This window comes from Pinus tabuliformis, chromosome 6 (genome assembly GCF_031772625.1).
Source record: "Pinus tabuliformis cultivar Carrire ecotype Pingquan chromosome 6, CPIR1, whole genome shotgun sequence".
Classification (NCBI taxonomy): Eukaryota; Viridiplantae; Streptophyta; class Pinopsida; order Pinales; family Pinaceae; genus Pinus; species Pinus tabuliformis.
Window position 1 is genome coordinate 1,223,456,001 of NC_142292.1, and position 10,104 is coordinate 1,223,466,104.

Genomic DNA, 10,104 nt, shown 5'->3' on the forward strand with positions numbered 1-10,104 from the left:
CCACCAAGCGAAGAAAGTGTATGCTAAAAAAAGAATTCGTAAGGATGTTGATTTTCGGCAAGCATCCCAACAAAGTAACCCAAGATTTTTCCGCCCAAACCTGCATCTTTGGTCCATTTCCCTACCAGTGCTCGCTTCTACAAGCTCATCACCCTATCTGTAAGAACGTCGTGCCCAAAGCTTAGTAATTTGGTACCCATATTAGGATGGATGGATTATGGTGATTGCCTTTGCATCTCCTGAGAACCGCAGTGGGGTGGGAAGGCAGTGAAGGCAAAGTTCGAGAGTGAACCCACACATCAGTGGGTGGACGACCATCTACATGCAAGAATTCAAACGACATGACGTACCCACAACTGTCTGCATAGACCTATCATGTTCAGCATCCAGTGTAGCCTGTATGAAGACCTCTTGAAGGCCCACATCAATGAATGGGCTTCGATGTTAGAAAAAATGACAAAGGTTCCAATATTTTCGAACGTAAAGAGGATGATAGCATTCAACTTAATACACTAGAAGACATTGCTAAGAGCCCAAGAGGAAGGAAGGTGGAGCCTAAAAACATATTCACTTCTTTGGGAATCACTTTAAAAGTTTATGAAAATATATGAGTAAGAGCGCGTAGAAGAAAATAATAATGCCGAAACATATTGAACCTGGTACTTTAGTTCATTGAATCATGAATCCAAACAAGAAGACAAGTAATGTCTTTGTATGACAATTGCACAAACATTTATTTTAATTAGGAACTAGTCAACACTATCTGGTTCAGCATCCAATGTAGCTTGTATAAAGACCTCTTGAAGGCCCACATCAGTGAATGGGCTTAGATGTTAGAGAAAATGACAAAGGTTCCAATATTTTCGAACGTAAAGAGGATGATAGCATTCGGCTTAATACACTGGAAAACATAGCTAAGATCCCAAGAGGAAGGAAGGTGGAGCCTAAAAACATATTCACTTTTATGGGAATCACTTTAAAAGTTTATGAAAATATATGAGTAAGAGTGTGTGGAAGCAAATAATAATGTGGACAAGTAATGTGTCTAACAATTGCACAAACATTTATTTTAATTAGGAACTAGTCAACATGCAAAGTTGTAAATGATGATTAACGTTTCATGTGATGGAGTTGGCATGGCGGGTTGAAAAGCAGTTGTCTATAACGCGACTTTTTGAAAGCTTTTCTGGCGGGTTTTTTCGGTCGAAATCCGGCAAGAATTTATTGGAATCGCAAGTTTGATAGCTAGTTTCTGCACAATGAAAGCGTCCCAGGGGTTTTTCAGGGTGCTGAATCCAAATATGCAGTTAAAAAACCATTTTAACTACAGCAAATCAAGATTTAACCTCAATTTCTTCCACCGGATTCCGTCACCGGAATCTCCAAAAAGTCGCATTATAGACAACTCTGGTTGAAAATGGTGAACAAGGTTAGAGGTAGAGCATTCGAAAAAATGACAAATTTTGGTTAGATTTCTATATTTTGAGGGCCTTTATATACCCATTCAAATAAATATGGCTTACTACCAAAGACTGGAATTTGAACGAGAATGCAGAATTATGAAAAACATGTGAACAACCTTACTCAAAGTTAGTTATGTTAGAATGAGAAATGAAGACGGCTAACTACCAAAGGATTGGAAATTTGAAAGAGAGAACGCAGAATTATGAAAATCATGTGAACCTTACTCAAAGTTATGTTAAAATGAGGAATGAGGACGAGCTCTAACTTGATTAAAAAAACATACCATAGAAGAGTAGAATTGCACACTTATTCTACTTTGACCGGTTGTTGTGGTGTACAAATGCAAAAATAAACCCGATCATACTTCCTCTCCTACAATAGTTAGACTGTTTAGGAAGGAACTTTGATTGACATAAGAAATATTTGCACGTCCTTCTAGTGATGATATTATGCTCAGAATCCAAGATAAGAATCTCTCTACCCTTTTTGAGAGTATTTCGAAAAATTTGCTCATATTTTTTAAGAATCTCTCTACCCTTTTTGAGAGTATTTCGAAAAATTTGCTCATATTTTTTAATGCCCTTCCCGTGCCAAAAGCCCTAGCCAGATTTACAATCTTCCTTCAAAAGTGCCCCGGAAATTCGTTCTCTTCTTCAAATACAGAATATGAAATCTTGTTGCTTCCAAATGCCTCCGGTTCATTTACCAAATCCATGCCCAAGAAATTTTCTGCCCAGCCCAAACCCATGTATCAAAAAAAATAGAGAGAAAAAAGTTGTCAAAGGTACAATCTTTCACCACCAAAATTGACAACAGGCAAAAGGGTCTTAAAACCTCAAAGCTAATGCTCAAGAGCAAGTGAATTGATCCACACTTGATGTTCAAAATGACTTCAATCCTTTTTCATTTATAGATTTCAAAATTACTTCAATCCTTTTTCATTTATAGATTTTAAAATGATTTCAATCCTTTTTCATTTGTCAAAATTGACAGGAGGAAAAAGGGTCTTAAGACGTAAGAGCTAATGCTCAAGAGCAAGTGAATTGATCCATAATTGATGCTCAAAATGACTTCAGTCCTTTTTCATTTATAGATTTCAAAATGATTTCAGAATTGATCCATAATCGATGCTCAGAATGACTTCAATCCTTTTTCATTTATAGATTTCAAAATGATTTCAATCCTTCTTCATTTGTAGATTTCTAGAGGGACTTCATCTTTATTGAGTGATGAGTAAACCTTAGCCCAAACCCAATCTTTGTGTTTTTAAACGAGAGAATGTGGAATTATGAAAATTATGTGAACAACCTTACTCAAAGTTAGTTATGTTAGAATGAGAAATGAAGACGGCTAACTACCAAAGATAATATAAGAAATATATGCACGTCTTTCTAGTGATGTTTATGCTCAGAATCCAAGATAAGAATTTCTCTACCCTTTTTGAGAGCATTTCCGAATATTTGCTCATATTTTTTATGCCCTTCCCGTGCCAAAAACCCTAGCCAAATTTACAATCCTCCTTCAAAAGTGCCCAAAACGGAAATTCGTTTTCTTCTTCAATTACAGAGTACGCAATCTTTTTGCTTCCAAATGCCTCCTGTTCATTTGCCAAATCCATACCCCAGAAATTTTCTTCCCAGCTCAAACCCCTGTATCCCAAACCCATGTATCAAAAAAATTTGAGCGAAGAAAGTTGTCAAAGATAAAATCTTTCACAACCCAAATTGACAAGAGGCAAAAGGGTCCTAAAACCTCAAAGCTAATGCTCAAGATCCATGATCCATTATTGATGTTCAAAATGATTTCAATCCTTTTTTTCATTTATAGATTTCAAAATGATTTCAATCCTTTTTCATTTGTCAAAAATAGGGGCTTCATCTTTATTGATTGATTGAGTAAACCTTACCCCAAACACCATCTTTGGGGTTTTAAGCCAAGCCGCGCCAAAACTTGTTCGGTAATGGTTATATTGGGGTTTTTTCCTTTTTGGTGGACTATAGTCTACAGTGATAAACATAGCCGACAGGGATAGATAGGCTACTTAGTCCCTTTCATCTCTAATTCATAGAGGACATTACAGGGATAGATAGGCTACTTAGTCCCTTTCATCTCTAATTCATAGAGGACATTACACAATACTCCTCACAGATCAGATGTATAGCCTCAGGGATAGTTAGGCTACTTAGTCCCTTTCATCTCTAATTCATAGAGGACATTACACAATACTCCTCACAGATCAGATGTATAGCCTCAAGTCGTAGTGCACCTGTCAGACAGGAATCCGCGGCCACATATACAACAGAGTAATTGACAAATAACGGCATGGCATCTTTTTTCGACGGATATATAAGCAGCACCTCTATAGTGCTAGAGGAAAGCTTGGCATTTAGTACTGTCAAATTCAACGCAGATTTAGGGGGAGGGGCCAAGAACATGCTGACCTCGTGGTTTTGAAATATGCACTTTTTGGTGACTAGTGTGGTCATTAATTAGATGAACAGGCTAATACAGTTGTCCAATGTTACTCAAGCCTACTGGAAATCAACGCAGATTTAGGGGGAGGGGCCAAGAACATGATGACCTCGTGGTTTTGATATATGCACTTTTTGGAGACTAGTGTGGTCATTAATTAAATGAACAGGCTAATACAGTTGTCCAATGTTACTCAAGCCTACTGGAAATCAACGCAGATTTAGGGGGAGGGGCCAAGAACATGCTGACCTCGTGGTTTTGAAATATGCACTTTTTGGTGACTAGTGTGGTCATTAATTAGATGAACAGGCTAATACAGTTGTCCAATGTTACTCAAGCCTACTGGAAATCAACGCAGATTTTTGGTGTGGGGGGGGGGGCGCGCCAAGAACATGCTGACCTCGTGGTTTTGAAATATGCACTTTTTGGTGACTAGTGTGGTCATTAATTAGATGAACAGGCTAATACAGTTGTCCAATGTTACTCAAGCCTACTGGAAATCAACGCAGATTTAGGGGGGGCAAGAACATGCTGACCTCGTGGTTTTGTCCAATGTTACTCAAGCCTACTGGAAATCAACGCAGATTTAGGGGGGGGCAAGAACATGCGAACTCGTGGTTTTGAAATATGCACTTTTTGGTGACTAGTGTGGTCATTAATTAGATGAACAGGCTAATACAGTTGTCCAATGTTACTCAAGCCTACTGGAAATCAACGCAGATTTAGGGGGAGGGGCCAAGAACATGCTGACCTCTTGGTTTTGAAATTTCTTTTGAAATATGCACTTGTTGGTGACCAGTGTGGTCATTAATTAAATGAACAGGCTAATACAATTGTCCAATGCCACTCAAGCCTACTGGAAAACAGGTGGCAAATTGTTTTAAAACCATATTATTTCGCTCATATTTTCAAAGTATTAAACATGGATGCAGACGCAGAAAGGACACACATGTTGCTAAAAGAGAATTGACCGAGGAGGAATTCAGAAATAGCAGCTATGCCATTTCATCATCTATTAGATTTGGACAAGCCAGGGTTATAGTTCAATTGGTCAAATTTATATTGTTAAAAGCATCTCATTATTGAGGTCACGAGGTCAATTCTCAATCCTCCTCAACACTCTCAGGGTTAGGCTCAGTTAAGTGATCCATGCAGATGGATCTGCCTAGAATGGGTTAGGCTAATGAGGTCACGAGGTCAATTCTCAATCCTCCTCAACACTCTCAGGGTTAGGCTCAGTTAAGTGATCCATGCAGATGGATCTGCCTAGAATGGGTTAGGCTCCGTTAGGTAGATCTGCCTAGAATGGGTTAGGCTCCGTTAGGTAGATCTGCCTAGAATGAGGTCACGAGGTCAATTCTCAATTCTCCTCGACATTCTTGGGGTTAATCTCCATTAATAAGCCAGTAAGAAGTCGTCCATTAGGGTGGATCTGCCTAGAATAATGTTTGTGTACATGGCAGTCACCGATTTCTGGGGCCGTGAATGACATCCAAAACAAAAACAAACGACACTATTAGATTTGGAAGAGAAGCAGTTTTTGAAGAAGGGTCATCACGCCCATTATTTCTTTTTTTTTTTTTGTCCTTGCTCATACATAAATTAACATGTGCGTGTCTAAACGACAGGCAGTGTCTAGACGAAGGGTCATCACACCCATTTTTTCTTTTTTCTTTTTGTTCTTGCTCAAACATAAATTAACATGTGCGTGTCTGACCTGTTTATTTTGTATCACGTCTAATTATTAGATAGTTTTATTGATCTTACCAGAAAATATGCTCGTATGTTGATGCGCTGTGCACATTAATGTAATTTCCATTCAATGCATGAATAGAAAAGGAATAGAGACCACCTATACTATACTTCATCAAACACAGGAAGTTCTAGTTTGCTGATCTTAGTTTCTATCACGGGAAATTATTAGTTGGCACAGGTATGTTTGCTTCAGATCTGGACGACAAGCGGTTGTTGATGAACGGTTCATCAGGCCCATTTTTTTTCTTCTTTGTTCTTGCTGGGATAATAGATTAACATGTGCATGTTTGAGCTGTTTATTTTTATCATGTCTCACTATATGACAGCTTTATAGTTATCACGTCTCACTATATGAGAGTTTTATAGATCATTAGGAAACAATCTGCTCTTATGTACCGGTCTGTATATTAGATGAACTGTTATTGTTTTTGGAAGAGGATGAAGTGATATGTACACCGTGTATGTTGGCACTTATAAAACTTAAATGTTTGGCCTGTAAATTAGCAAGTTAATTTCCAACACAACATCATCCAGCAGTTCAGTTAAAAGAACTGAGTTTATTTTGCGTGTAAAAGCACTGTTACAGAAAGTCAGTTAACTTTCCAACACAAAATATAATCCTGAAGTTAAGAGAACGTGTTTTATATGTCCAAGCACTATTACAGATCAGAAATATGCAGCTCACAATTGAAAATTTTAAAACTATTTCATCACCGAAGCAGTGAATTCAAACATAAACCAATTTTTTGCTAAAGGTTTCAAGACTTGTAAACAAATAAAATATTGAATAGAGTCAATATTTGGAAAATTACTAGCGAAAAAAGTTGCTTTCAACTAAATCCCCACGGCAAATTTAAGGATATGTCACCTGGAAGATATAAAAACAGATGAAATATGCACAGTATGCTCGTTTGTTCTCCTTGAATGCTGCTGTGCCCTGCTCTTCAGAGATGTTTTCAATACCACAGGCAAGCATTGCCCAAATAGCATAACACGAACACATACACTGATAACTAGCATTTCCACAAATTTCTAGCAACAAACTGGGAACATGATTGAAGGAATTATTACCAATATTCAGTTACAATTTGGCTGCCTTTCACTGACGGACAAAGTTAAAGTTGAATTTAATGCAAGAATATTCATTACTATCACCAAAAACTACATTCCTGTCGTGTGCCCTTTTCAGGAGTTTTCAGTACAGTGATTTTGATAAATAAATAATGCTCAGGTAATACGGATCACTAAAGCATTTTGTGATTATTTTAACAAATCAATAAACTAGTTACCACAAGAGCTCATTGAAAAGAAATCCGTTAAAAGACCAACTACAATCATTGAAATTATCGAAAAATGCATCAATTTCCAAATGTAAGTCATCAATGGAAAAATAGATATTTCTGATGCATTTGACACTAACCACTAAAAACCCAAAAGCAAATTGGCTACGAAAAGATCATTGTTTTAATGACTATTGCTCAGTTAACCGCTCAGATTAAGCATAACATATAGAACTCCGACAAGGAGTCTTTCAAGAAGAATTTCACATCATTGCAACAGTCGAAGTACCACTTTCAAACTATCAAAAAGGTTATGTAACCACAATTTTTCCCCATAATACCACCTAGCTGACATTACCAGTACGAAAATATTCCAAAATTAATATAGACACCACTAAAATATATACGATCAATATAAAATAATCTGAGACACGCCAACTAGAAAAGTCAAAGATTAAACAGAAAACCATTGCAATGAACATTACAGAACATTTCAGATGGAATGAGTTTCAAGATAACCACTGTTCTTCCAACAATGAACTATAGACATCACTTAAACCTATACAAACAAAATAGAGAAAACTGCAACAAGATCCCTCAAAACATCAAAGATTAAAAAGGAACCCTTACATTACAACTTAGGGAACATTTCAGTTGGAATGAATTTCACGACATAACTCTTACAGAATGCTGAAGCGAGAAACAGCTATCGATGAGATATCAATAACTATTAAAGATAAAGATTGTTGCTCAGGTAACCGCTCAGGTTGAGCACCACATCAAGTTCGCCCAGTTATTGGGAGAACTCTCGAGTAACAAATTATCATCATTGCAACCATTACTACCAGTCGATAATATAAAATGAGAATAATGAATTCATTATATTAAATATAAAACACTAAACATGGTCATAAAATAGTTACATTACCATTTTTCTTCACAGGATGCTTCATATATATTTTCACCGTGCAGCATGTACACCATTCCATATTTTGGGTTTTATTAGGGTAAAATGTGAATGGTGTAATAAGAGACACGTGTCTCCAGGGGATCGGATTTGAAGCTTTGAAGGCATGAAACAACAACCTTACCCTCAAGTCCTAGTTGATCCTGCATTACGATTCTAGAAGCCTATTTTCTGTAAGTAGTTGTTTAAAACTGAAAGGGGTTAAAATGATTACATTCATGGACGACCACGGCAAGCCTTACCGATAAAGCAACACAGCAAAAACTGCTGAAAATAAAAACGAATTTTATCAGACCACTGGATCGATTTGTAAAAATACAAATCATATCAAGAAGCAAGCATCGTTTGGAAAGATGATTTTTTTGTTACTGATTTAATTATTTTGACTGGAGCTAACCTCGGGGTTTCACATTCAGCATATTATAATAAAAAAAAAGGTCACAACAGATACAGGCCTAGAGTCAACTAGGGCAAAAATTGGTTTCTTAATTACCTGACAAGTTTTGTTGAAGAACCACGAATAATTAATAAAGCCGCGTAATATGGTTTCGAGCATAACTGACCGAAGACTATCGGACTATAGAAACATAACTAGAAAGGATTGGCATGCCTAACCACACCCCAAAATAATATGTAAAGAACCAAGTTCGCACCTACATCTATTTAGGGTATAGGGAAATTTAGCAGCCGTATACAGTTAACAAATCAAACCCACTTTACGGTTTATTCTATTGCTTTCAGGCTTCATTGCCCGCTTGAATCTCGGGAAAATAGCATGAACTAGAATATTCAAACAGAAAAATGTGATGTCGTAGAATATAAACTGCAGGAAATTCACAGCACCGACTGTGCATATGTCAATCAATTTAACTTCAACTCGAGAGTCGACGGGACCTCAGACATCGGTAATTTAGAGCAGTTGTATAACAAACAGCTCATTACCTGAAACACGGAAGGATTCAGACAGCATACCTGTCAATACAGCTTGCATCCTCCGCAAACGAAAAACAGAAATAGCAAATAGTTCTACCCTCATTGTCTTAAAGATCCAGCGGCATTCTCCAAAACATAACCCTAACCCTAGTGGCATTCTGCAAACCCTAAACCTTAGGTGGATTTAAAAATAAAAATGCAAACGTGTATATTCCCGACTCTGCATATGGAAATCAATTTAACTTCAACCTGAGAGTCGTCGGGACCTCAGATATCGGTAATTTAGAACAGTTGTAGAACAAACAGCTCATTAACTGAAAAGCGGAAGGATTCAGACAGCATGCCTGTCAATACAGCTTGCCTCCTCCGCAAGCGAATAACAGAAATAATAAATAGTAATACCTTCATTGGCTTAAAGATCCAGCGGCATTCTCCAAACCCTAACCCTGACCCTGACCCTGACCCTGACCCTAGTGGCATTCTGCAAACCCTAAACGTTGGGTGGATTTAAAAATAAAAATACAAACGTGTATATTCTCTAAATTTGTATCTACCATTGTATATAATCTCAATGGCATCTAAATTTGTGCCTAACTTATTTTATATACAAGTAATAGTGATTACAAATTAAGATGTGGCCACGATTTAAGATACTACTCTAGGATGGTGGGACAGAGGTTTCTTTTATCTTAGCAAGATTACTACTATTTGAGATATGAATGAAAATAAGTAGATGACTTAGGTGGTTTTTTTTTTTTTTTTTTTTTTTAGGGTTTGGTTGATATTATGATTTGGGAAACTTATTTCATTATGTTTTACACTAAATTTAATAAATAAAGAAGAAGATAAATTGTTATTGGTGATGTATTTATGAAAAAAGTATATTAGTAGTTGTAAAATTAGGAGGGTTTGATGAAGGTAATCCTAGTGTAACCTGTAATGTAGATCGATTGAGCTTGGTTTTGGGTCTTCATATCAACATGATAAAGCACTCTCAGTTAGTTATTCAAGGGTTTTGGAGTTTCAATCTTTTTTTTATTTTTTCAGGGTCACAATATGTCGAGTGACATAATCTGGAGTATATAGTGGGTGATGCAGGATGTCGTGTCAATGTTAGTATATTTTTTATTTTTTTTAATGTTTGGCTAGGACTTAGGTCACAGAAACTGGTCTATAGTTTTTGTACTCAAGGGCAGTGTTACCCTAGTAGGTATAACTTGGTCTTTATAGGTG

The 10,104-nt window shown here is 36.8% G+C and overlaps 1 non-coding gene across 1 annotated transcript; it reads right to left on the bottom strand.

The window, feature by feature from the left end:
• Positions 1-7,717: 7,717 nt before the first annotated feature.
• On the bottom strand, positions 7,718-7,806 carry LOC149263106 (small nucleolar RNA snoR128). The gene has a single exon (XR_016261421.1). It is a non-coding gene; the product is annotated as a small nucleolar RNA snoR128 (small nucleolar RNA).
• Between the last annotated feature and the right edge of the window lie 2,298 nt (positions 7,807-10,104).